This window comes from Somniosus microcephalus, chromosome 31 (genome assembly GCF_052327205.1).
Source record: "Somniosus microcephalus isolate GS21.2 chromosome 31, FLI_Smic_1.0, whole genome shotgun sequence".
Taxonomy (NCBI): Eukaryota; Metazoa; Chordata; class Chondrichthyes; order Squaliformes; family Somniosidae; genus Somniosus; species Somniosus microcephalus.
Genome location: NC_141017.1, coordinates 10,865,314 through 10,892,975, shown reverse-complemented (window position 1 = coordinate 10,892,975; position 27,662 = coordinate 10,865,314). Strand labels below are relative to the sequence as shown.

At 46.9% G+C, this 27,662-nt stretch overlaps 1 protein-coding gene and 1 long non-coding RNA gene across 2 annotated transcripts in view; both read right to left on the bottom strand.

Annotated features, from left to right (window-relative positions):
• LOC147097578 (uncharacterized) overlaps window positions 1-22,254 on the bottom strand; it is a 39,225-nt gene extending 16,971 nt beyond the window's left edge. Inside the window, exons 1-2 of the long non-coding RNA XR_015074308.1 lie at window positions 22,183-22,254; window positions 11,762-11,913 (exon numbers count right to left, since the gene is read on the bottom strand). This is a non-coding gene — a long non-coding RNA (uncharacterized LOC147097578). The remainder of the gene's footprint in view (window positions 1-11,761; window positions 11,914-22,182) is intronic.
• LOC147097577 (uncharacterized) overlaps window positions 1-27,662 on the bottom strand; it is a 146,643-nt gene that overhangs the window by 95,531 nt on the left and 23,450 nt on the right. The window lies entirely within an intron of this gene.

Below are 27,662 nucleotides of genomic sequence, written 5' to 3'. Positions count from 1 at the left end.
TAGGAGCAGGAGTCGGCCATTCATCCCCTCGAGCCTGCTCTGTCATTCAATAAAATCATGTCTGATCTTCTACCTCAACTCCACCTTCCCGCCCTATCCCCATATCCCTTGATTACCTTAATACAGAAGCAAAATACTCCGAATGCTGGAAATCTGAAATAAAAACAGAAAATGCTGGAAATATTCAGTAGGTCAGGCAGCATCTGTGGAGAGAGAAACGGAGTTAACGTTTCAGGTCGATGACCCTTCATCAGAACTGGAAAAAGCTGGAGATGGAACAGGTTTTTAAGCAAATGTAGGAGCAGGGAAAGGGGGGAGGGGATGAAAGAACAAAAGGGAAGGTCTGTGATAGGAGGGAAGGCAGGAGAGATTAAGAGACAAAAGGGATGATGGTGCAAGGCAAAAGGAGATGGTAATGGGACAAGTTAAGAAACAAAAGATGGCTCGAGATGAAGTGTAAATGGCGATGCCGGAATGAAAGACAGATGCCATGTGAGAGAGAGAAAACAAATGGGGAAAAAAAAAATGGGGGCAGAGGTTATGGTCTGAAATTGTTGAACTCGATGTTGAGTCCAGAAGGCTGTAAAGTGCCTAATCGAAAGATGAGGTGCTGTTCCTCGAGCTCACGTTGAGCTTCATTGGAACAGTGTAAGAGGCCGAGGACAGTGAGGTCTGAGTGGGAGTGGAGCGGAGAATTAAAGTGACAAGCGACCGGAAGCTCAGGGTCACCCATACGGACTGAATGGAGGTGTTCTGCAAAGCGGTCACCCAATCTGCGTTTGGTCTCCCCAATGTAGAGGAGACCGCATTGTGAGCAGCAAATACAGTATACTAGATTGCAAGAAGTACAACTAAATCGCTGTTTCTCCTGGAAGGAGTGTTTGGGGCCCTGGACAGTGGGAAGGGAGGAGGTAAAAGGGCATGTGCTTGCACGGGAATATGCTGGACGAAGGGGAAGGGGTGTTGGGGGTGATAGAGGAGTGGACCAGGGTGCCACGGAGGGAGCGGTCCCTTCGGAACGCTGAAAGGGGAGGTGAGGGGAAGATATGTTTGGTGGCGGGATCACACTGGAGGTGGCAGAAATGGCGGAGGATGATCCGTTGGATGTGAAGACTGGTGGGGTGAAAGGTGAGGACAAGGGGAACCCTAGCGTGGTTCCGGGAGGGAGGGGAAGGGGTGAGAGCAGAAGTGCGGGAAATAGAATGAACACGGTCAAGGGCCGTGTCAACCACAGTAGAGGGGAATCCTTGGTTGAGGAAAAAGGAAGACATGTCGGAAACACTAGCATGGAAGGTGGCATCGTCTGAGCAGATGCTGCAGAGATGAAGAAACTGGGAGAATGGAATAGAGTCCTTACAGGAAGTGGGGTGGGAGGAAGTGTAGTCCAGGTAGCTGTGAGAGTCAGTGGGCTTGTAGTGAATGTTTGTCATTAGCTTATCATCCGAGATGGTGATAGAGAAGTTGAAGAAGGGAAGGGAAGAGTCGGAGATGGACCATGTGAAGGTGAGGGAAGGGTGGAAATTGGAAGCAAAGTGAATGAAATTTTCTAGTTCAGGGTGAGAGCAGAAAACGGCACCGATACTGTCATCAATGTACCGGAAAAAGAGGTGAGGGAGGGGACCTGAGTAGGACTGGAACAAAGAATGTTCCACATAAACCACGAAAAGGCAGGCATAGCTAGGACACATGCGGGTTCAGACCATAATCTCTGCCCCATCTTCCTTTTTTTCCCATTTTTTCTCTCTCTCACGCAGCAGCTGTCTTTCATTCTGCCATCACCATTTACACTTCATCTGGAGCCATCTTTTGTTTCTTAACTTGTCCCATTACCATCTCCTTTTGCCTTGCACCATCATCCCTTTTGTCTCTTAATCTCTCCTGCCTTCCATCCTATCACAGACCTTCCCTTTTGTTCTTTCCTCCCCTCCCCCCTTTCCCTGCCCCTACACTTGCTTAAAAACCTGTTCCATCTCCAGCTTTTTCCAGTCCTGACGAAGGGTCATTGACCTGAAACGTTAACTTTGTTTCTCTCTCCACAGATGCTGCCTGACCTGCTGAGTATTTCCAGCATTTTCTGTTTTTATCCCTTGATTACCTTAATATCCAAAAATTTATCGATCTCTGTTTTGAATACACTCAACGACTGAGCATCCATAGCTCTCTGGGGTAGAGCATTCCAAAGATTCATAATCCTCTGAATGAAGAAATTTCTCCTCATCTCAGTCCTAAATAGCTGACCCCTTATTCTGAGACTGTGACCCATAGTTCAAGAGTGCCCAGCCAGGGGTAACATCCTCTCAGCATGTACCCTGTCAAAACCCTTAAGAATTTTATGCATTTCTCATTCTTCTAGGGAATATAGGCCTAGTCTCCTCAATCTCTACTCATAGAACAATCCTCCCATCGCAGGAATCAGTCTGGTAAACTTTCATTGCACTCCCTGTAAGGCAAGTATATCTTTTCCTAAGTAAGGAGACCAAAACTGTACATGGTACTCCATGTGTGGTGTTACCAAGGCTTTATATAATTGCAGTAAGACTTCTTTATTCTTATACTCCAATCCTTTTTGTAATAAATGCTAACATACCATTTCCTTTCCTAATTGCTTGCTGTACTTGCATGTTAACTTTCTGTGATCCGTGTACAAGGACACCAAAGTCCCTCTGAATAGCAACATTTCCCAATCTCTCAACATTTAAAAAATATTCTGCTTTTCAAATTTTCCTACCAAAGTGAATAACTTCACATTTCTCCACATTGGGCCAGAACATGGCAGATGCAATACATTCATTTAACCTGTCTATATCCCTTTGCAGCCTCTTTGTGTCCTCCTCACAACTTACTTCCCCACTTAGCCTTGTTTCATCAGAAAACTTGGATACAGTACACTCGGTCCTCTCATCTAAGTCATTAATGTAGATTGTAAATAGCTGAGGCCCAAGCACTGATCCTTGCGGTATCCCACTAGTTACAGTCTGTCATCCCGAAAATGAACTGTTTATTCCTACTTTCTGTTTTCTGTCCGATAACTATTCTTCAATCCATGCTAATATATTACCCCCAGTCCCATGAGCCCTAATTTTCATGTGTGGCTTTTTGAAAATCCAAATACACTATATCCATTGGTTCCACCTTATCTACTACCTTGCTAGTTACAACCTCAAAACACTCAGATTTGCCAAACACGATTTCCCTTTCATAAATCCGTGCTGACTCCACCCACTCATATTATGATTTTCTAAGTACCCTGTTACCACGTCCCGAATAATAGATTCTAGCATTTTCCCTACTACTGATGTCAGACTAACTGGTTTGTAGTTCTCCGTTTTCTCTCTCCCTCCTTTCTTGAACAGCGGGGTTACATTTACTACCTTCCAATCCGTGGGGACTGTTCTAGAATCAAGGGAATTCTGGAAGATCAAAACCAATGCATCCATTATCTCTATAGCCACCTCTCTTAAAACCCGACGGTGTAGGCCATCAGGTCTAGGGGATTTGATGGCTTTTAGTCCCATTAATTTCTCTAGTACTATTTCTTTGCTAATACTCCTTTCTTTAAGTTCCTCATTCTCACTAGACCCTTGGTTTCCCATTATTTATGGAATGTTTTTTGTGCCTTCCATGAAGACAGATACAATGTATTTGTTTAAAGTCTCTGCCAATTCCTTATTCCCCATTATAATTTCTCCTTTCTCTGCCTGCAAGGGACCCACATTTACTTTCACTGATCACTTCCTTTTGACATACCTATGGAAGCTTTTACAACCTGATTATATGACCCTTGCTAGTTTACTCTCATGTTCTCTTTTGTCTCTCTATCAATTTCTTGGTCATCCTTTGCTGAACTCTAAAATCCTCCCAATCCACAGGCTTACTACTTTTTGGCAATATTATAAGCCTCTTCCTTTCATCTAATACTATCTTTAACTTCTCTTGTTAGCCACGATTGAACCAATTTGCCTGTGGGGTTTTTATTCCTTCAGGTAATGTATATTTGTTGCAAATTATGAATGGTTTCTTTGAATTGTTTGCCATTGCTTATCTACCGTCAAATATTTGAACCTAGTTTCCTAATCTATCTTCGTCGACTTGTCCCCATACCTACATGGTTTGCTTTGTTCAGATTTAAGATCCTAGTCTGGGACTTAACTAAACCTCTCTCAAACTCAATATAAAATTCTGTCATATTATAATCACTCTCCCCAGAGGCTCCTTTACTACAAGGTTATTAATTAACCCTGTCTCGTTGCACAATACTAGATCTGAAATAGCTTGTTCCCTTGTTGGTTCCTCGACATACTGGTATAGAAAACTATCTTAAATGCATCCCATGAACTCATGCTCTGCAGTATTACTGTAAATTCGGTTTGCCCAGTCTATATGAAAATTAAAGTCCCCCATGATTACTATATTACCCTTGATGCATGAACCTCTAATTTCCCGATTTATACTCTGTCCAACGCTAAACCTACTGTTCAGGGGCCCATAATCTATTCCCACCAGTGTTTTCTGACCCTTGTTGTTCCTTAGCTCCATTCAAAGTGATTCTACATCTTGATTTTACGAGCTACGATCCTTCTCTCTACTGTCTATATCCCATCCTTTATTATCATTATAGCCATTTCTACGAGTGTCCTGTGCATCTCTTGGAATTTTAACCCCCAAAAACAGGTGGATTTGGGTCAGGTGGGATGTTAAAATGTTCAAATCACAAACCTGAACCAAACACGCCTCAAACCCGCCCACTTCTGGGTTTAACAGAGGCTCCCAGGAGGTGGGTTGATCATTTAAATATTATAATGAGGCTGCATGCCTTAGATTTAATCTCCATTTTAAATTTAACGTGGTAGCTAAAGGGAGGCGAGGACTGTTGGATCCAGCAGGTAAATGCCTTACAAGTGCCTTTCTAATTACCTGCTGGATCCAGCTCACTTACTTCCCCATACCTCCTACCCCCCCACGATTGAACACCCCCCTTCAGCCACAAGCTCCCACCAAGTTGACCCTTCCGATCTCCCCACACTCCCCAGTGCCTGCGATCTCCCCGCCGGCCTCGGATCACCACCCCCCGGACTTTGTGATCCCTCCCTCTGGCCCCACGATGTACCTCTGGACAACCTGCCTGTAGTGTATGTACTTTGCAGAAGGAACTATATTCTGCAGCCCCTGTATAATGCAGTACCAGTAGTGACCACCCCTGTATATAAGCCTGTGTAGTAACTTTGCATAGTTAGTTCCAGTTTGTCTCCACTCAGTAAAGACCTGTTATAACCAACTCCTGCAGTCCGTGTCTCAATTACACACGGACATAATACTGGCGACGAGCAGATCCAAACTTACCTACAGTCTGCACCATCTCATGGGGATCCATCCCTGAAGCGAAGTTGCCAGAGGTCGAGGCCAGAAGGAAGAAAGAAAAACAAAACAAACAGAAGAAATGGGCGTCGACTGTGGGCAACCGCCTCTGATTCATCGGAGTTGAAGATTTGCAGGAGAGGCTGTTGAGAGCGGGGCTTGGTTATCCTGTCGATGGTGTTCCAGCTAATCGGGCTGGTGGCAGGTAGTACACTGATCCTTCCTGGGCTGCGGCGGGCTAGAGCTCGATCGGGTGGCTTTTCAACGGGGCCGAGCAGCGTTGTCGGGAAGAGGAGAGAGAGAGAGAGGGTGGAGCACACAGGGCGCGGCCGGTACTACGAAGCCGGGCAGCGTACAGACCCGAGAAGAGGGAGGAAAGTGTCCCGTAGGGTTGCTCCGACGACGGGGAAAAAGAAATGAGAAGCGCAGAAAGCTGCGAGGAGCTGCAGTTTGCCACGGGAACCGCGGAGAGCGGCGTTAGCAGCAGCGCGGGGGGAAGTGCGCGAAGACCATAGGGCGTCGCCATCAAGGCATAAAACGCCAGCAACAGCACTAGCAGCGGCGGAGAAGACGGAAAGTGCGGGAGGCGCCATTTTGTTAAATTGGTGAAGAAGGCAAAGCGCGGGAGGCGCCATCTTAGATTTCCAAGATGCCGAAGACTGGCAATATCACTGCCTTCGATAATGCAATAGAAGACTGGACCACGTATGTGGAAAGAGTCGAAGTATATTGCGAGGCAAACGAAGTAGCCGATGAGAAAAAGGAATCGGTACTACTAAACTTAATGGGCGGAAGAACGTACGGCCTATTGCGGAACCTGATTACTCCAGCCAAACCGATAGCGAAGAGTTTTAACGAAATTGTTGATATCCTACAGGAACACCTGAATCCTACACTGCTGCTGATAGCAGAAATATTTAAATTCCACAGGAGAAATCAGCATAAAGATGAGAGCAATGCTGATTACCTTACGGAACTACACAAGCTATCAAAGCACTGCCAGTTTGGAGCAGGACTGACAGATACTCTACGGGACAAATTTGTCTGTGGACTCCTGAGTGAAGGAACCCAGAAGAGGTTACTCTCAGAGAAAGAGCTGATGCTAGATAAGGCTTTCAGCATGGCAGTATCATACGAAGCAGCAGCAAGGGGAGCTGCAGAAATACAGCAAAAGCCACAGGAATACGGCACCCACGAAATGACACGGGGATTTGAAAAATGTTATCGCTGCGGCAGAACAACCCATGACCAGAAGGACTGCTGGTCCAAGGACAAAATATGCAGGCAATGCGGAAAGATGGGACACATTGCACGAGTTTGCAGGTCTGGGAAGAAGACTAACGACAACAAAAAGGCTACTAAGGAACAGTACAGGAATGTACAAAAGATGATGGACAGTAATTGCGAAGACCAGATGAGCGATAGTGAATCCGGGAACAAGAGACTAAGCTGTCTCAAACTTCACAACGTAATCGCAAAAGAGGATCACCGAACCATTTGGGTCACCCTCACGATAGCAGGGTCCCAAGTCAAAATGGAATTGGATACAGGATCAGCCCTGACCGTCATGAATCGACGAGACTACGAGCGGCTATTCTCACACATACCCTTGAAAGAGACATCCATTGTCTTGAAGACGTATACGGGGCAAAAAGTATACCCCAGAGGGAAAATAAGGGTGCCTGTCGAATACAACGGCAAGGAAATACAGAAATTGTATCTGTACATACTGCAAGATGGTGGACCACCGTTATTGGGAAGTGAATGGATCAGAAAGATAACTTTAGACTGGCATTCCATTCAGGCACTGACGGTGGCTGGTAAAAAGGATGACGACGGCACACCTGGCCGATTGTCAAAAATCTTTGCTAACGCCAAAGAGGTATTTCAACAGGAACTGGGAACTCTTAAACGCGTAACCGCCTCGATAAAAATAGAAGAGAATGCAATTCCCAAGATTTTCAAAGCAAGACCGGTACCATATGCAATTCGCCCAGCCGTCGAGGCAGAGCTGGAGAATCTGGAGAATGCAGGCGTGTTATCTAAGGTAGACTGGAGCGAGTGGGCGACACCCATCATTCCTGTCATGAAGAAAACGTTAAACAATAAGTCTGAGGAGCCAAGGAAGGTTCGCATCTGTAGGGACTTCAAGGTGACGGTGAACCCAATCCGTCACACAGTACAATATCCTCTCCCGAGGATAGAAGATATTTTCGCCTCACTATCTGGAGGGAAGCGTTTTACAAAAATTGACCTAGCACAAGCATATTTGCAGATGGAGGTTCAAGAATCCTCTAGGAAGTATCTCACGATAAACACTCACAAAGGTCTTTACCAGTATAATCGACTGGTATTCGGAGTAGCATCAGCTCCGGCGATATGGCAAAGAGCGATGGAACAAGTCCTGCAAGGGATTCCGAGGACTCAGTGTTACTTGGACGACATCCTAGTGACAGGTGAAGATGACAGTGAACACCTTGCCAACCTAGAGCAGGTGCTCACTAGACTAAGAGAACATGGGCTACGAGCCAATCGCCCAAGTTCGAGTTTTTTAAGAAACAAATATCATATTGTGGCCACGTGATTGATGAAGGGGGGTTACATAAGTCCCCTGACAAAATTGAAGCGGTAGTTAAGGCTCCAGCACCTGAAAATGTGTCGCAACTGAGGTCATTCCTCGGATTGGTGAATTACTACCATAAGTTTTTGCCGAATTTGTCCACAATTCTGCACCCACTGAACGCCCTACTACAAACTGGAGTAGCATGGAAATGGAGCGATGAATGTAGGTGGGCCTTTCAGAAGAGTAAAGACCTAATCACTTCAAGAGAAGTATTGGCTCACTACAACCCATCACTACCGATAAGACTGGCGTGTGATGCGTCTCCCTACGGCATTGGAGCGGTACTGACACATAAATTCCTTGATGGTTCAGAGAGGCCGATAGCTTTTGCGTCACGCTCGTTAATTTCAGCCGAGCGTAACTACGCCCAGATTGACAAAGAGGCCCTCAGCCTGGTGTGGGAGGGTGAAGAAGTTCAATCACTACCTGCACGGTCAGAAATTTACTCTACTAACTGATCATCAACCTCTTCTCTACATTTTCAACTCTCAGAAGGGCGTCCCGATAATGACAGCACAACGGCTACAGAGGTGGTCCCTTTTCCTAGGGGCACACCAATATGACATCGAGTACAAAGGAACTAAACAGCATGGGAATGCTGATGGATTGTCGCGCCTACCGTTGCCGACGGTGGAAGAAGCACCTGCAGTGGATCCAGTGGAGATATTCCACTCGACCATAGTCGAATGTCTACCTGTGACGAATGCAAACATAGAAAAGGAAACACGAAATGACCCAACACTCTCCTGGGTCTATGATTTAATGGTGAAGGGATGGCCAGCACATGGCGAACCACTGTTGCCAGCATTCTCGCCGAGAAGAGAACAGCTGTCAGTGTGTAGAGGAACCTTGATGTGTGGATCCAGAGTAGTAATTCCACCCAAATTGAAGGATAGAGTGCTCAATGAGCTTCATGAGGGTCATCTGGGAGGGGTAAAAATGACGAACTTAGCCAGAGCGTTTGTGTGGTGGCCGGGAATCGATAGAGAAATCGAAGAGATGATCAAGAGCTGTACAGGATGTCAGAAGGTCCAAAACGCCCCACCACAAGCCCCTCTACATCCATGGGAGTGGCCCTCATCTCCATGGCAAAGGGTGCACATTGATTTTGCTGATCCATTTATGGACTCGATGTTTTTAATTGTGGTGGATGCACATTCAAAGTGGCCAGAGGTAATAAAAATGTCCTCAACCACCACAGAAAAAACTATCACAGTCTTACAAACCATATTTGCCAGAAATGGGCTGCCTGAACAGATTTGCTCCGACAACGGACCACAGTTTGTGTCTGAAGAATTCCGGAGGTTCTTAAAGAACAATGGTGTTAAGCATTACACATCCGTCCCATATCATCCAGCCACCAATGGATTGGCTGAGAGGTTCGTTCAAACATTCAAGAAGGCTATCAAGGCAATGTGTAATGAAGACATACCCCTACAACACAAGGTGGATAACTTCTTGTTTGCCTACCAGAATGCGACACATGCGGTTACCAACCAAACTCCAGCCATGATGTTCTTCAATCGAAGACTACGATGCCGCTTGGATTTGGTTAAGCCAAACATCAGAAGAGATGTGGAGAACAGGCAGTTTCAGAATATGAATGAAAGGCCGACCAGGAGTTTTAAGATAGGTCAACCAGTTTTGGCCCGGGACTACCGCACAGAGAAATGGCAGCCAGGAACGATCTGCACACAGCAAGGACCTCTAATGTATACCGTGGACGTTGGAGAGAGCATTGTAAGATGCCATGCTGACCAGATTCTAGAGTCACTGGAAAACGTCAATTCCACACCACGATCCGATACACCTGGTGATGAAACCGAAGTACCAATTGCATCGACCTCAGAATCGGGAATATTGGAAGCAGACGAACCCAACAACGACGTTGATTCCGAATCAACTCTGCCAGGAGAACCTGATACCCCAAAGAGGCGTTATCCAGACAGAATCAGGAAGCCTCCTCAAAGACTGAACTTATAATTGCTTAACTTCAGCTAATGTATATGACAACTGTAATTGTAAATATGTTGTTTAATTATTAATCGAATGTTATGTACTGTTTAGCTAAAAGGGGAGGAATTGTAGTGTATGTACTTTGCAGAAGGAACTATATTCTGCAGCCCCTGTATACTGCAGTACCAGTAGTGACCACCCCTGTATATAAGCCTGTGTAGTAACTTTGCATAGTTAGTTCCTGTTTGTCTCCACTCAGTAAAGACCCGTTATAACCAACTCCTGCAGTCCGTGTCTCAATTACACACGGACATAATACTGCCCAATGTGTCTGCCCCACTGATGCCCACCCCCAACTATGATTCCGCGTCCCACCCCCACCCCCACAATGTGTCTCCAGCCCCCCCAATGTCTCCAACTTCCCGATCGATCCACGGCCACCGACCCACGATCCCTCCCTCCCTCCTCTCCACTCCCCGGCTGTGGCCTGGTGCCGCAGGCCATCCCGCCCGACATGCAGCCTCTCAACCTAGCGGGCTGCGGCCAGGAAACTGAGACAAAAAATGTTAATAAGGCTCTGCCGTTAAATTCGGCAAAGTCTGGGGGAAACCCGTTCTTCCTGGTTTCCCGAAAGCAAAACAGCACCCCCCCACCCCGGTTCCTCCCAACCTCCGAGCTAATATCAAGCCTATATGTCTAGCACACTGGAATTGGCTCACACATTTCTGAGTCTACTATAAATATTTTTCAGAGTTTGCTGGATTCAGGCTAAATCCCAGAGGACTGGTAAATAGCAAACGTGGCTAAAATCTCCAAGCAATGGGGTGAAGCACCACCTCTATTATAGACATGTAAGTCCTACTTCCATTGTTGGGAAAGTGTCTGAATGTATTATGAGTGATAACATAAGGGAGTATCTTGAGGGGCAAGACACAATCCAAGATAGTCAGCATGGTTTTAGGAGTGGGATGTTATGCTTGACTAATTTATTGACATTCTTTTAGCAGATGGCAGACCTAGTAGATAGGAGAGGCCATGGATGTTATCTACTTGGATATGACAAAGGCCTTTGACACGGAATAGGCTACTACATTAGGTCCAAGGCCATGGGATGGATGGGAATGTACTAAAATGGAATGGCAAATGGTGGGTAGACAACAATGAGTAGTAGTGGATGGACAGGTATCTGGTTGGCAGCCAGTTACCGGTGGATGCCAGCAGGTTCAGTGTTGGGGCCACTGTTGTTTGGAATTTTTCTAAATGATTTTGAGGGAGGAATTGTGTCCAAAGTGTCCAACTTTGCAGACAGTACCAAATTAAGAGGAGGAAAATGATGATAATCAATGCGCACAAATTCAAAAATATCTTGACAAGCTCGATCAGTGGGCAGACAAATGGCAGATGCAGTTTAATACAGAGAAATGTAAGGTTATGAGATTTATCCCAGTGGCATTGGTTGATTTAGATTATGGGATAAATGGGAATGTATTTGATGTATTGGACCAGAAGAGAGATCCAGGCGTGAATCCAACAAATTGGCGATCGCCGTGGCCTGAGTGGCGTGAACAAACCTTTAACAAAGTTTCACAAATGATCCAGCAAATTATGAAGGTTGCACCTGATGGTCAATCTCAGTTGTGCTATTATTTGCTGGATTCTTTACATTGAAATAATGGTGTACGCCATGAATGCATCATTACTAGCGCGAACCCCCAGCAATTTCAGCCCATTATTTACAATGTAGGATTAACAACTGTAACAAACGATCTGCCGTAAATGAGACTGAAATATGACAGCCAGTGAATATAATAAACAGATAGCTCCTACCTGCTCCTCATCACTGTTAATGACAACAAGATTGGCATTCCTTGATTTACAGGATTCCTGGGCTTCATCCCAAGTTGTTTTACTTGATGAAAAATAATAAAGTTTTTGCTTGAATGGGCGCCAATGGTCAGGATTCAGCAAACAAGGCAGATCTGTGAAGTAAAGAAATAGGAGGATAGAACAGATCAATGCATGTCTGGAGAGATGGTGCACAAGGGAGGGCTTTAGATTCCTGGGTCATTGGGACTGGTTCTGCGGGAGGTGGGACCTGTACAAGCTGGCTGGGTTGCACCTCAACAGGACCAGAAGCAATATCTTCGTGGGGGGTTTGCTATTGCTTTTGGAGAGGGTTTAAACTAGCTTGGCAGGGGGATGGGTACCTGAGCATAGATTCAGAAGGGAGAGAATGCAAACTAAAAATGGAAGGCACTAACTTGATTGACTTTTCTGGGTTAATTTATTTGGTGAGGTAACAGAGAGGGTTGATGAGGGCAATGCAGTTGACGTGGTGTACATGGACTTCCAAAAGGCATTTGATAAAGTGCCTCATAATAGGCTTGCCAGCAATGTTCAAGCCCCTGGAATAAAAGGGACAGTGGCAGCACGGATACAAAATTGGCTAAATGACAGGAAACAGAGAGTAGTTGTGAACGGTTGCTTTTCGGACTGGAGGAAGTTATACAGTGGTGTTCCCCAAGGGTCGGTATTAGGACCACTGCTTCTCCTATTATATGTTAATGACGGGTTAAAGTGAACAATTTCAAAATTTGCAGATGACACATAACTTGGAAGTACAGTGATCAGTGAGGAGGATAGTGATAGACTTCAAGAGGACATAGACAGGCTGGTGGAATGGGCGGACATGTGGCAGATGAAATATAATGCAGAAAGTGCAAAGTGATACATTTTGGTAGGAAGAACGAGGAGAGGCAATATAAACTAAAGGGTACAATCCTAAAGGGGGTGCACGAACAGAGAGACCTGGGGGTATGTGTGCACAACTCATTGAAGGTGGCAGGGCAGGTTGAGAAAGCAGTTAAAAAAGCATACGGGATTCTGGGCTTCATAAATAGAGGCATAGAATACAAAAGCAAGGAAGTTATGATGAACCTTTATAAAACACTGGTTCGACCTCAACTGGAGTATTGTGTCCAATTCTGGACACCGCACTTTGGGAAGGATGTGAGAGGGTGCAGAAAAGATTTATGAGAATGATTCCAGGGATGAGGAACTTCAGTTACATGGATAGACTACAGAAGCTGGGGTTGTTCTCCTTAGAGCAGAGAAGGTTGAGAGGAGATTTGATAGAGGTGTTCAAAATCATGAGGGGTCTGAACAGAGTAGAGAGAGAGAAACTGTTCCCATTGGCAGAAGGGTCAAGAACCAGAGGACACAGATTTATGGTGATTGGCAGAAGAACCAAAGGCAACATGAGGAAAAACATTTTTACACAGTGAGTGGTTAGGATCTGGAATGCACTGCCTGAAAGGGTGGTGGAGGCAGGCTCAATCGTGGCTTTTAAAAGTGAGTTGGATAAGTACCTGAAGGAAAAATTTTTGCAGGGTTACGGGTAAAGGGCGGGGGAGTGGGACGAGCTGAAGTGCTCTTGCAGAGAGCTGGCACGGGCTCAACAGGCCAAGTGGCCTCCTTCTGTGCTGTAACCATTCTATGAATTAGTAAGTGAATTTGGAAGGCAGAGGAAACAAATGGTAGTAAATAGACAACAAAAGAGTTTGTCAGTGCTTAATGGTATATACTTCAATGCAAGGAGTCTAGTGAATAAGGCAGATGAGCTGAGGGGACAGATAGACATGTGGAAGTATGATATCATAGCTATTACTGATAAATGACTGAAAGAAGGGCAGGAATGGCAGCTCAACATTCCTGGTTACAGGATTTTCAAATGAGATAGAGGGATAAAAAAGGAGGGGTGTCACAGCCTGGCCTCTTAATCTATTTCATTTCCTGTGCTTCTTTAGTCTTGACAAAGGGTTCACCCGAAAAGTTGACTCAATTTTCTCTCCACGGATGTTGCATGGCCTGCTGAGCGTTTCCAGCATTTTCTGTTGTTATTTCGGATTTCCAGCATCTGCAGTATTTTGCTATCATCGTAGGGGTGTCACAATATTGTTTAAAGAAACAATTACAGCTGTGAGGGGGATAATATGTTAGAAGGATCATCAAAGTCAAGATGGTGGCCGAGACAGTCCGGTGCTGAGCGCGCTCTCCCTGCTTCGGGCGGCCAGCTCTCGCCACTCATTCCCGCAACCGGAGCGAGGTAGTCGGGCAGAGGCAGCGCAGCGCGGTGAGCAGCAGCAGCGGCCACGTCGACCCGCTGGAGCACGTCGGCCGGCAGCTCCTCGGCGGGAAGGAATTCTGACTGGGAGGAGGGGAGCCGAGCATGGCGGCCAGAGGCCGAACCGTGAGAGGGAGAAGCAGGCCCGGGCCATCGGACCGTGGAGCCGGCGACGGTGAGGAGGAGGCCGCGGCGACCAGAGCATTCACATCCCGACGATGTGTTCGTCGAGTCGGGCGAAGGCAGCGCAGCGCAATGAGCAGCAGCAGCAGCCACGATGACCCGCTGCAGCACGTCGGCCGGCAGCTCCATGGCGGGAAGCTCGCAGTCCGACTGGGAGGAGGGGAGCCGGGCATGGCGGCCAGAGGTCAGATTGTGAGTGGGATAGCAGGCCACCACTTGGAGCCGGCAACAGTGAGGAGGAGGCCGCAGTGACGAGGAGGACGGAGCGGCTGAGGGACATCGTCCTCTCACTGCCACGGGAAGCCATTGTATTGACTTTCTGAACGTGGTGCTGTATGAATCGCTGACGCGTCCCTACGGGGAGTAAGCATTCCATTGTAATTGTACTTGTACTGGTTACATATGGCAAATAAAAATTGAATTGAAAAATGATGCTGTATGGGTTTTTGAGGATGTAACTGGTAAAATAGATAAGGGAGAACCAGTGGATGTGGTGTATTTGGACTTTCAGAAGGCTTTCGATAAGGTCCCACATAAGAGATTAGCATGCAAAATTAAGGCACATGGGATTGGGGGCAAGGTATTGACTTGGATAGAGAACTGGTTGGCGGACAGAAAGCCAAGAGTTGGAATAAACGGGTCATTTTCCGAGTGGCAGGCAGTGACTAGTGGGGTACCGCAAGGATCGGTCCTAGGACCCCAGCTGTTCACAATATATATTAATGATCTGGACGAGGGAATTGGATGTAATACAGGTACACTATCCCTTATCCGAAAGCCTTGGGACCAGCTGAGTTTCGGATTTCGGAATTTTTCGGATTTCAGAAGGTATTATTATAAGACTGGGAAATTTGTATTTAATATAAATTTTAAAAGTTAAGGCTACCTCTTGCAACTGTTCTGTGTCTCATTCCCCTTCCTGCTTCTCTGGAAAGCCGGATATCGGCTGACTCCTACTAAGCTGGCACGCAAATCAGGTCGGGTGGGGGGGGGAGAAAAGAATATCGGATGGGCCGCGGTTCAGGTCGGGGTCGGGGGGTCCGGGGGGGTCGGGGTCGGGGGGGTCGGGGTCGGGGGTGTCCGGGGGGGGGGGTTGGGGGGGGTCGGGGGGGTCGGGGTCGGGGGGGGTTGGGTCGGGGGGGGTCGGGGTCGGGGGGGGCCCGGGTGGGGTCAGGGGGGAGAAAAGAATATCGGACGGGCCGCGGTTCGGGTCGGGTCGGGAGAAAAGAATATTGGACGGGTCGGGGGTCGGGTCGAATCGGGTGTGGGGGGGGGAGAAAAGAATATCGGACAGGCCGTGGGTCAGGTCGGGGGAGAAAAGAATATCGGAAGGGCCACTGCAGCTATCGGACCGGCCGCTGTATTGTTGGGTTCACTCTCCCGGTACCTCCTTCACACTGCCTGGCTCGGCCTGCAATCTCCTGCCCAGGAGGGAACTCTGTGACCCTCTGCCCTGCTCAGCGTAAGTCATGCGCCACTCTGGTCATGTCGTGCGCACGACTTACGCTGAACGAAAAAACTTTCGGTATTTAGAGGTTTCCGGTTTTCGGAAGTTCGGATAAAGGATAGTCTACCTGTATCTCCAAATTTGCAGACGACACAAAGCTGGGTGGGAGGGTAAGCTGTGAGGAGCATGTCGTGAAACTCCAGTACGATTTGGACAGGTTGGGTGATTGGGCAGAAACATGGCAAATGCACTATAATGTGGATAAATGTGAGGTTATCCACTTTGGTGGCAAAAACAGGAAGGCAGATTATTATTTCAATGGCAATAGATTGGGAGAAGGGGAAGTGCAAAGAGACCTGGGTGTTATGGTGCACCAGTCGCTGAAGGTAAGCATGCAGGTGCAGCAGGCGGTTAAGAAGGCAAATGGTATGTTGGCCTTCGTAGCAAGAGGGTTTGAGTACAGGAACAAGGATGTCTTGCTACAGTTGTACAGGGCCTTGGTGAGACCGCACCTTGAGTATTGTGTGCAGTTTTGGTCACCTTACCTGAGGAAGGACGTTCTTGCCATGGAGGGAGTGCAGCGAAGATTCACCAGGCTGATACCTGGGATGGCAGGAATGACGTATGAGGAGAGATTGTGTCGATTGGGCTTATACTCACTGGAGTTTAGAAGATTGAGAGGGGATCTCATCGAAACCTATAAAATTCTATCAGGTCTGGACAGACTAGATGCAGGAAGGATGTTTCGGATGACTGGGGAGTCCAGGACCAGGGGTCATAGTCTAAGGATAAGGGGTAAGCCATTTAGGACTGAAATGAGGAGGAATTTCTTCACCCAGAGAGTGGTGAAACTGTGGAATTCTCTGCCACACAGGGCGGTGGAGGCCAGTTCATTAAATATATTCAAGAAAGAGTTGGATATATTTCTTGAGGCTAAAGGGATCAAGGGATATGGGGAGAAGGCAGGGACAGGGTAATGAATTTGGATGATCAGCCATGATCTCATTGAATGGCGGAGCAGGCTCGAAGGGCCGAATGGCCTACTCCTGCTCCTATCTTCTATGTTTCTATGTTTCTATGAACTGAAGAACAAAAATCAGGGCAAAACCTGGAGCCGGATTCTGGGTAAAAACCTGGAGCCAGATCCCAGTCAAAATCTGGAGCCATATCCTGAGCAAAACCTGGAGCCGGATGCTTGGCCAAACCTGGAGCCAGATCCTTGGCCAGAACCTGGACCGGAGCCTGAGCATAACCTGGAGCCGGATCCTGGGCCAAACCTGGAGCCGGATCCTGGAAAAAAGCTGGAGCCGGAACCTGGGCAGAACCTGGAGCCAGATCCTGAGCCAAGCCTGGAGCCGGATCCTGGGCAAAACCTGGAGCCGGTTCCTGAACAAAACATACCTGGGCAAGAAGAGGCTCAGAAGTGAAGTTTTAATTTAATTTTTCAGGTTTCCTTGTGGGGCTGGACTGCTCCTCCAGGCCTCACTAGGAAATTTAGGCCTTCATTGCACCGTGGTCCCACCTCCCTCCGATCACAGCCAGACCCCCACTTCTCAATCGCATCCAGTTCCTCCCCTCCCGATCGCGGCAATACCTTCATGAGCTACTGGGGACCTGTGGGAATTTCCAGAGCTTAAAGGGGCCACATGTGCCATCGCCCGGATAGCCAGCAACCTCTTCTGTGCTGACTCTAGCTTTGCTCCTGCTCCTGAACACCCCTTCAGGCCATCCGCAGATTCCCGCTCCTGCTCTGCCAGCCAAGCTGCCAATTTGGCCGGCTGTCAGGTGGGAGTCTGTAAACTTTCATTTAAGTGGGGCCTTGCTGGGTTTTCATAGAATCATAAAAATTTACGGCACAGAAGGAGGCCATTCGGCCCATGTGCTGGCCGAAAAAGAGCTATCCAGCGTAATCGCACTTTCCAGCTCTTGGTCCATAGCCCTGTAGGTTACAGCACTTCAAGTGCTTATGCAAGTACTTTTTAAATGTGATGAGGGTTTCTGCCTCTACCACCCTTTCAGGCAGTGAGTTCCAGACCCCACCACCCTCTGGGTGAAAAAAGTTCACCTCAATTCCCCTCCAAACATTCTACCAATTACGTTAAATCTATGACCCCTGGTTATTGACCTCTCTGCTAAGGGAAATAGGTCCTTCCTATCCACTCTATAACACTGGCATCTATCTGACAATGTGGAAAACTGCCCAGGTTTGTCCTGTCCACACAAACAGGACAAATCCAATCCGGCCAATTACCCCACATCAGTCTACTCTCAATCATCAGCAAAGTGATGGAAGGTGTCGTCGACAGTGCTATCAAGCAGCATTTAATCACCAATAACCTGCTCACTGATGCCCAGTTTAGGTTCTGCTAGGACCACTCCGCTCCAGACCGCATTACTACCTTGGTCCAAACATTGATGTCAACATCAAGACACTGAGTGTGGCATCAAGGAGCCCTAGTAAAACTGAATCAATGGGGAATGGGGGGAAAACACTCCACTGGCTGGAGTCATACCTAGCACAAAAGATGATGATTGTGGTGGTTGGAGGTTAATCATCACAGCCCCAGGACATCGCTGCAGGAGTTCCTTAGGGCATGTCCTAGGCCTAACCATCTTCAGCTGCTTCATCAATGGCCTTCCCTCCATCATAAGGTCAGAAGTGGGGATGTTCGCTGATGACTGCACAGTGTTCAGTGCCATTCGCAACTCATCAGATAATGAGGCAGTCCATGCCCACATGCAGCAAGACCTGTGGACAACATTCAGGCTTGGGCTGATAAGTGGCAGGTAACATTCTTGCCACACAAGTGCCAGGCAATGACTATCTCCAACAAGCAAGTGTCTAACCACAGCCCCTTGATATTCAACGGCATTACCAGCGCCGAATTCCCCACCATCAATATCCTGTGGTTCACCATTGACCAGAAATTAATTGGACCAGCCACATAAATACTGTAGTATCAAGAGCAGGTCAGAGGGTGGGTATGCTGCAGTGAGTATCTCACTTCCTGACTCCCCAAAGCCTTTCCACCATCTACAAGGGTCACGTCAGGAGTGTGATGGAATACTCTCCACTTGCCTGGATGAGTGCAGCTCCAACAACACTCAAGAAGCTCAACACCATCCAAGACAAAGCAGCCTGCATGATTGGCACCCCATCCACCACCTTAAACATTCACTCCCTCCACCACCGGCATACCGTGGCTGCTACAAGATGGCACTGCAGCAACTTGCCAAGGCTTCATCAGCAGCACCTCGCAAACCCGCGACCTCTTCCACCTAGAAGTTTTCAAGGGCAGCAGGCGCATGGGAACACCACCAACTCCAATTTCCCCTCCAAGTCACACACCATCCTGACTTGGAATTATATTGCCGTTCCTTCATCATCACTGGATTAAAACCCTGGAACTCCCTCCATAACAGCACTGTGGGAGTACCTTCACCATATGGACTGCAGTGGTTCAAGAAGGCAGCTCACCATCACCTTCTCAGGGGCAACTAGTGATGGGCAATAAATGCTGGCCTTGCCAGCGATGCCCATATCCCATGAATGAATAAAAAAATAACTCTATCTAGGCCACTCATAACTTTATACACCTCAATTAAGGCTCCCCTCAGCCTCCTCTGCTCCAAAGCAAACAACCCCAGCCTATCCAATTTTCCTCCTAGCTAAAATTCTCCACTCCTGGTAACAGCCTTGTAAATCTTCTCTGTACCCTCTCTAGCACAATCATATCCTTCCTGTAATGTGGTGACCAGAACTGTACGCAGTATTCTAGCTGCAGCCTAACTCGCATTTTATACAGTTCAAGCATAACCTCCCTGCTCTTATATTCTATGCCTCGGCTAATAAAGGAAAGTATCCCGTATGCCTTCTTAACCACCTTACCTATCTGTCCTGCTACCTTCAGGGATCTGTGGACATGCACTCCAAGGTCCCTCTGTTCCTCTACACTACTCAGTATCCCCCCCGCGCCACCACGCTCCCCCACACTTTCCCCGCCTCCCCGTTAACGTCGGGACCCTTGTGAATTAGTCTGCAGCATGTTGAAATCTTTGCCTCTGGTTGTGCTCATATTTATTCTTTGCATTGAAGCATCACAGAGGGAGGAATGGCCAGCATTCCTCAGAGCCCTCAGCAGCCATGAGGAGGAAGCTCTGTATCTCCTGGGCAGACACAGCAGGGAGGCAGTGGGAGATGCAGCCGTTGGAGGAGAGCTGTCAGCTTCAGGTTGGTGAGACTGTCCTGTCTGCAGACCCACTGGTTACTTGAATGGCCTCCTGTCATTGATCAGTCACAGCTTCTGATTCACAAGTCAGAGAATGAAGAACATCCATTGTGGGGAAGCGATGAGAATCTGTCACTAAGAATAGAGTGACTGAGCACTTGACCAATTATGAGCTGATATGAGAGAGCCAGCATGGTTTTGTTAAGGGCAAGTCATGTCTGACTGACCAGTTACATTTTTTAATGAGGTCACTAATAAGGTAGATAAAGGAGTGTCTATGGATGTTATTTATATGGAGTTCCAGAAGGAATTCGATAAGGTTCATCACAAGAGATGATGCAAAAATGAGAGTGCACGGAATTGGAGTTAGCCTTTTGACTTGGTTGGAAATCGGTCGGAGGTAGGGGACAGAGTGTGGGGATAATGGGTACATACTCTGATTGGCAGGATGTGACAAGTGGTGTTCCCCAGTGGACCCTAGTTTATCTGTATCTACCTTATCGAATCCCTTTATCATCTTAAACACCTCAATTAGATCACCCCTCAACCTTCTAAACTCAAGAGAGTGCAAACCAAGTTTATGCAACCTGTCCACATAATTTAACCTTTTAAGCCCCAGTCTCATCCTGGTGAATCTGTGCTGCACCCCTTCCAAGGACAATATAGCCTTACTGAGGTGCACTGCCCAGGATGAACGCAGTCCTCCCGATGGGATCTGGCCAATGCTCTGCACAACTGATGCATAACTTCTTCCTCTTTATATTCCAACCCCTTGAGACAAAGGCCAATGTCCCATTAGCCTTGATGATTACTTGTTGTACCTGTGCACTAGCTTTCAGTGATTTACATACATGGACACCCAAAGCCCTTCGCTCCTCCACAGTTCCTAGTCTCTGCTTTACGACAACATCAAGGAAGCTTTATCTTCCTTACAGGCACCAGTGGAGCGAGTGGCAGCATCACTGGATCCTGCAGTATATCCCCAGCTAAGAAGCAGTCAGGGGCTAGTCTGTGCCTCCTCCTCTGCAGAGGCACAGCCTACAGCTCTGGTGGCAGTAGGAGAGAGAATAGACATCACTCTGCATAGCAGCTTCCAGACCATGGGGGCTGTGATACAGGCTGCTGTCTCTCAGGGTTTTCAGGGTCTCAGAGCTACCATTACACCATTCATTCCGCTGATCAATGGGGTGACAGATCCAGGTCCCTGTGGAATGGGACAGCTGGAATCCCCCTGTCTGATCCTATTGTCTCTCAGGACAGCAGCACATGCCAGGCCTTGGCCTCCCCCCTCAGAGCACCAGGCCAGACATGGGAGGTGAGACAAGGCTCCCCAGGACCGAGATCCAGAGATACAGCCAGCAGCGTCTCCATTCCAGGAACAAGCCGCCACGACAGGAGGGCCACCTCAGTCCCATGACCCTTCAATAGAGCAGGAGCAACCAATGGCCTTTTCCAATACTGGCCCTCAGCTTCCACTCATTTGTTGCAGACATTCACTCATGTGATGAGTATTGGCTTGCTGCTTTAGGGGCAAAGAGGTCTAACATGTTGTCATGCTGTAGGATGGTTTGTGTATTGAGGGAATTGCCTTAATCTGAAAGTGGGGGAGAAGGAGGTCAGGCTCTGGTTTCAAAGGTAGACAGAGTATTACAGAAGAGAGGACTTCAGTGACGAGATGCGCTCTGATGCTCCTTGCAGCAGTCACTGAGGAGTCCTCTGAGTGCAGGTCATCGTGATGCTCTTCTCCATGTAGTTCTGGCTCCAATGAAGCCAGGGCCTCCTTAACAGAATGTAAAGGCCCACAGTCAGATGAGTCACAAGTGTCAGAGGATTAAGTTGCGACAAAGTAGTGTAGCCTCTAGGGCCCCTTACACAGCTAGACCCTGTCTGTCCTCTGTCATCCAAATCCCCTGGTGCTGAAATGTGTAGCAGTAGCGCTACAATAGCAGAATGTACAGCCATACCAACACACTCCCTGCACCAGTGTCAGCCCCTCCAGTACCTTCTAAACAAAAAGTACAGCAACTGTACCGATATGTAAATCTGTAAGAGTCTGGTGTTTTTTAAAGATTAGAAGCCACATCTCCTTATCACTGTTCAGAATTGTTTGTTGATCACACCAGACACAAATGTAGTTAGTAACCAGAGCCGGTGATCAGTATCTGTGCAGTATTATCAATCCACCTGATCCCAGTGTCACCATTCTGATAGTTTCCAGTATGAATAATTGGAGATCAAAGGTCCCTCTGATGGTTATTAAACTTACTCTCCTTCAGCTGTGAAATGTCAGTCCTAAGTTCAGCGACTGAGCTTCTTGTCTCCTCAGACGTTCCTGTAACTGAAAGAGGAACAACACTTGAGATCGTGTGGCACTGTTTGTAGAAGAAGATCAATTTTGCTTTCGAACACGAGAGATTTTCACAGGAGAAAACAGACAAAACTGTTTCCACTGGTTGGTGAGTTGGTAACTGGAGGGCATCAACTGAAGATTTGAAGATGATCAGCAACACAATGAAGGGAGAGGTTAGGAATTGTTTTATGCAAACGGTTGTTAAGACCTGGAATGGCCGACCAGAAATAATGGTGGAAGCTGAATCCAGATCAGAAGGGACTTGGTTAGATATTTCAAATCGAAAATTTAGAAGGGTACAGAGAAAGGGCAGGTGAAAGAGACAAAGTGGACAACTCTCTCAGAGAGCGGGCACACGTGATGGGCTGAATGACCTCCTTCCGTGCTGTAAGATTCTATTGATTTTAATTATACAGTACATGGAAACTCATTAATTATCTATTTAATTTTCTCTGAGAATTGCCCCAATGTGTTCACAGCATAAAGATCTGTAGTGCTTTTATAATGGGTCCATGGGAAATGTGAACCAATCAAATCCACTTATACTTGATTGGCTCAACCAATCAAAACACACTCCAGTGTCAAATGCACTGGAGATCAATCCTCGAAGAATGAGCAGACCGTCTGAAAAACTAGAGAGCCCTTTGAACTGGAGATCCTGACTGGCATTTAACACTTACTGTTACTCTTTATCTGGGAAAGTTCCATCTTGATATCGGCCAATGACGCTTCCATTTTACTGAACATCTGTGGAACTGAAATAGAAAGACAGCTTTAGCTCTCAACCCAGAAGCACACCGTGGCACAGGTTAGAATAGTTTGTACACAAATGGCAGCTAAGAGGCTGTTCTGATACCAGATTGGAGTTTAATGACACTGTAAATAGGCTAATGGTCCTATCACCATCATTATTCTTTCTTGCTGTTGACTTTGATGTTTCCTCTTACACGAGGTGAGGATGTTGAAATGATCAATAACATGTCATTCTATAGTGGACACTAGGTGGAGCCGTAGAGCTGTGTAGAGCTGTATATAGTTGTATATATATTAAGACTACATTACCCATGAGGCACTAGGCTAACCACAAGGCAGCAGTCAAGATGGATGCCTCTACAGATACTGTACCTAGTCCACATGTGCTCAATAAAAGTGTCTAGCAAAAGCTAGCTGTGTTCATAATAAGAATGTCTATTTATTAATGAATATAAGATGGTACCAGGATGGTGAAGATCTGCTGAAAATTGTGAAAAGCGACATGGAGAATTTGAAGCCACCAGAGCATTTGAAATTCACAGGAAATACCGACTAGAAGTGGCAGACTCTTAAACAACAATTCGAACTCTACATTGCAGCCATCAGATTCGGTACGAAGCCAGACGCAAGGAAGATAGCATTGCTGCTTACGGTTGCAGGCCCACAGGTGATAGAGGTATTTAATACATTTGTATTTAATCCAGAGGAGAACAGAGAAAAATTGGAAGATGTGCTAAAAAAATTTGATGCACATTGCTCTCCCAAAAAGAATGAGACCTATGAAAGATACATGTTCTGTTCAAGGACACAGCAGCAAAATGAGACTTTTGATAGCTTTATAACTGATCTGAAACTGAAAGCACAGACATGTAATTTCTCTGAGCTGAAATCATCCATGATTCGTGACCAGATTGTGTTTGGTATTCATGATAAAAAAGTCAGGGAACGTCTGTTGAGAGAAACTGAACTAAATTTGGAAAATGCAGTGAAAATATGCCAAGCCAGCGAGATAGCTCGAAAGCACGTGAAGACTTTCAGTGAAATCAATAATGATGCGATTGTAATGAGTGATAATGCTGCTGTCAGTGCTGTGTCCTACAAGGGGAAGAAACGTGGGCAGAACAGAAATGAAAAGCAATCGGAGGGTGAAATTTTTAATTGTTAATGCTGTGGTTACAAACACCAGTTAAGACAATGCCCAGCGTTTGGAAAAATGTGCACAAAGTGTAATGGAAAGAATCACTTTGCCAAACAATGCTTTTCAAAAGTACAAACTAAGAAAGGGCAATGAGTTAATGTAATTGAGGACACTGATTTAAGTGAGACATTTTTTGTAGGAATGGTGTCATGTGACAATATCAAAAAGGATACAGAAAATGTGCAGCCCTCAGAAATGGACAATGCTGAACATAAAGTTAATGCAGTAAAAGAGGACAAATGGATGATCCCACTGCAGGTAAATGGAGCATTAGTTACCTTGAAACTAGACACTGGGGCAAAAGCAAACTTAATCAGTATGAGTGACATTAACAATATGAAAGTAAAGCCCAAAATACAGAAAAAGTCAGTACTACTGAAGGACTATAATGGACAGAAAATAGATAGCTTAGGTGTATGCAGACTTAAAGTGACAGTCAAAGACAAAGTGCATCACCTCATGTTTTCTGTTGTGGCTGAAAGACTTGATTCACTACTGGGTGACAAAGCTTGTGAGGACTTAGAACTGGTCAAGAGAGTCTACCGTATAAACTGTGCCATAAGCAGACCAGATGACTCGATGGATTCTGTAGTGAATAATTTCCAAGATGTGTTCAAAGAATTTGGAGTTCTACCATTCACTTACAAGATCCAGCTAAAGGAGGATGCTCAGCCAGTGGTACATGCTCCACGTAGAGTTCCAGCACCCCTGCGTGACCGGCTCAAGAATGAACTGGACAGAATGACCACACTAGGAGTCATCAGGAAAGTTGAAGAGCCAACAGACTGGGTTAACTCCATGGTATGTGTAAAGAAAAAGAACAATGATCTTAAGAATATGCATGGATCCAAAGGACTTAAATGCAAACATAAAACGTGAACACTACCAGATTCCCAAGCGAGAAGGAATCACCAGTGAAATGTCAGGTGCCAGATACTTTACAAAGCTTGATGCCTCACAAGGATTTTGGCAATGATGGGGAAGGGATGGATTTAGTGCACGGGAAGGGATGGATTTCGTGATGGGGAAGGGATGGAGTTACTGATGGAGAAGTGATGGAGATAGTGATGGGGAAGGGATGGAGTTAATGATGGGGAAGGGATGGAATTAATGACCAGGGAAGGATGGAGTTAATGATGGGGAAGGGATGGAGTTAATGATGGGGAAGGGATGGAGTTAGTGATGGGGAAGGGATGGAGTGAGTGATGGGACAGGGATGGAGTAAGTGATGGGAAAGGATGGATTTGGTGATGGGACAGGGATGGAGTAAGTGATGGGGAAGGGATGGAATTAGTGATGGGAAAGGGATGGAATTAGTGATGGGGATGGGATGGAGTTAGTGATGGGGAAGCGAAGGAGTTAGTGATGGGGAAGGGATGGAGTTAATGATGGGGAAGGGATGGATTTCGTGATGGGGAAGGGATGGAGTTAGTGATGGGAAGGAATGGAGTTAGTGATGGGGAAGGGATGGAGTTAGTGATGGGGAAGTGAAAGAGTTAGTTATGGGGAAGAGCAGGAATTAGTGATGGGATGGTTTGGAGTTAGTGATGGGGAAGTGATAGACTCAGTGTTGGGGAAGGGACGGATTTAGTGATGGGGAAGGGATGTGGTCAGTGATGGGGAAGGGATGGAGTTAGTTATGGGGAAAGGATGGAGTTAATGATGGGGAAGGGATGGCGTTAATAATGGGGAAGGCATGGAGTTAGTGATGGGGAATGGATGGAGTTAGTGATGGGGAAGGAATGGAGTTAGTGATGGGGAAGGGACGGAGTTAGTGATGGGTAACGGAAGGAGTTAGTGATGGGGAAGTGATGGTGTTAGTGATGGGGAAGTGTTGGATTTATTGGTGGGGAAGGGATGGACATAGTGAAGGTGAAGGGATGGAGTTAGTGATCAGGAAGGGATGGAGTTCGTGATGGGGAAGGCATGGAATCAGTCATGGGGAAGGGAGGGTGTTGGTGATGGGGATGTGATGGTGTTATTGTTGGGGAAAGGATGGATTTAGTGATGGGGAAGGCATGGAGTCAGTCATGGGGAAGGGATGGTGTTGGTGATGGGGATGTGATGGTGTTAGTGTTGGGGAAGGGATGGGTTTAGTGATGGGACTGGGATGGAGTTAGTGATGGGCAAGAAATGGAGATGGTGATGCGGAAGGAATGGATGTAGTGGTGGGGAAGGGATGGATCTCATGTTGGAAAAGGGATCATGTTAGTGATGGGGAAGGAATGGATTTAGTAATGGCGAAGGGATGGAGTTAGTGATGGGGCAGGGATGGAGTTAGTGATGAGGAAGAGATGGAGTTAATGATGAGGATGAGATGGAGTTAGTGATGGGGAAGGGATGGAGTTAGTGATGGGGAAGGGATGGAGTTAGTGATGGGGAAGGGATGGAGTTAGTGATGGGGAAGGGACCGAGTTAGTGATGGGGAAGGGATGGTTTTAGTGATGGGGAAGGGATGTGGTCAGTGATGGGGAAGGGATGGAGTTAGTTATGGGGAAAGGATGGAGTTAATGATGGGGAAGGGATGGCGTTAATAATGGGGAAGGCATGGAGTTAGTGATGGGGAATGGATGGAGTTAGTGATGGGGAAGGAATGGAGTTAGTGATGGGGAAGGGACGGAGTTAGTGATGGGTAACGGAAGGAGTTAGTGATGGGGAAGTGATGGTGTTAGTGATGGGGAAGTGTTGGATTTATTGGTGGGGAAGGGATGGACATAGTGAAGGTGAAGGGATGGAGTTAGTGATCAGGAAGGGATGGAGTTCGTGATGGGGAAGGCATGGAATCAGTCATGGGGAAGGGATGGTGTTGGTGATGGGGATGTGATGGTGTTATTGTTGGGGAAAGGATGGATTTAGTGATGGGGAAGGCATGGAGTCAGTCATGGGGAAGGGATGGTGTTGGTGATGGGGATGTGATGGTGTTAGTGTTGGGGAAGGGATGGGTTTAGTGATGGGACTGGGATGGAGTTAGTGATGGGGAAGAAATGGAGATGGTGATGCGGAAGGAATGGATGTAGTGGTGGGGAAGGGATGGATCTCATGTTGGAAAAGGGATCATGTTAGTGATGGGGAAGGAATGGATTTAGTAATGGCGAAGGGATGGAGTTAGTGATGGGGCAGGGATGGAGTTAGTGATGAGGAAGAGATGGAGTTAATGATGAGGATGAGATGGAGTTAGTGATGGGGAAGGGATGGAGTTAGTGATGGGGAAGGGATGGAGTTAGTGATGGGGAAGGGATGGAGTTAGTGATGGGGAAGGGACCGAGTTAGTGATGGGGAAGGGATGGTTTTAGTGATGGGGAAGGAATGGAGTTAGTGATGGGGAAGGGATGGAGTTAGTGATGGAATGGTTTGGAGTTAGTAATGGGGAAGTGATGGAATTAGTGATGGGGATGGGATGGAGTTACTGATGGGGCAGGAATGGAGTTAGTGATGGGGAAAGGAT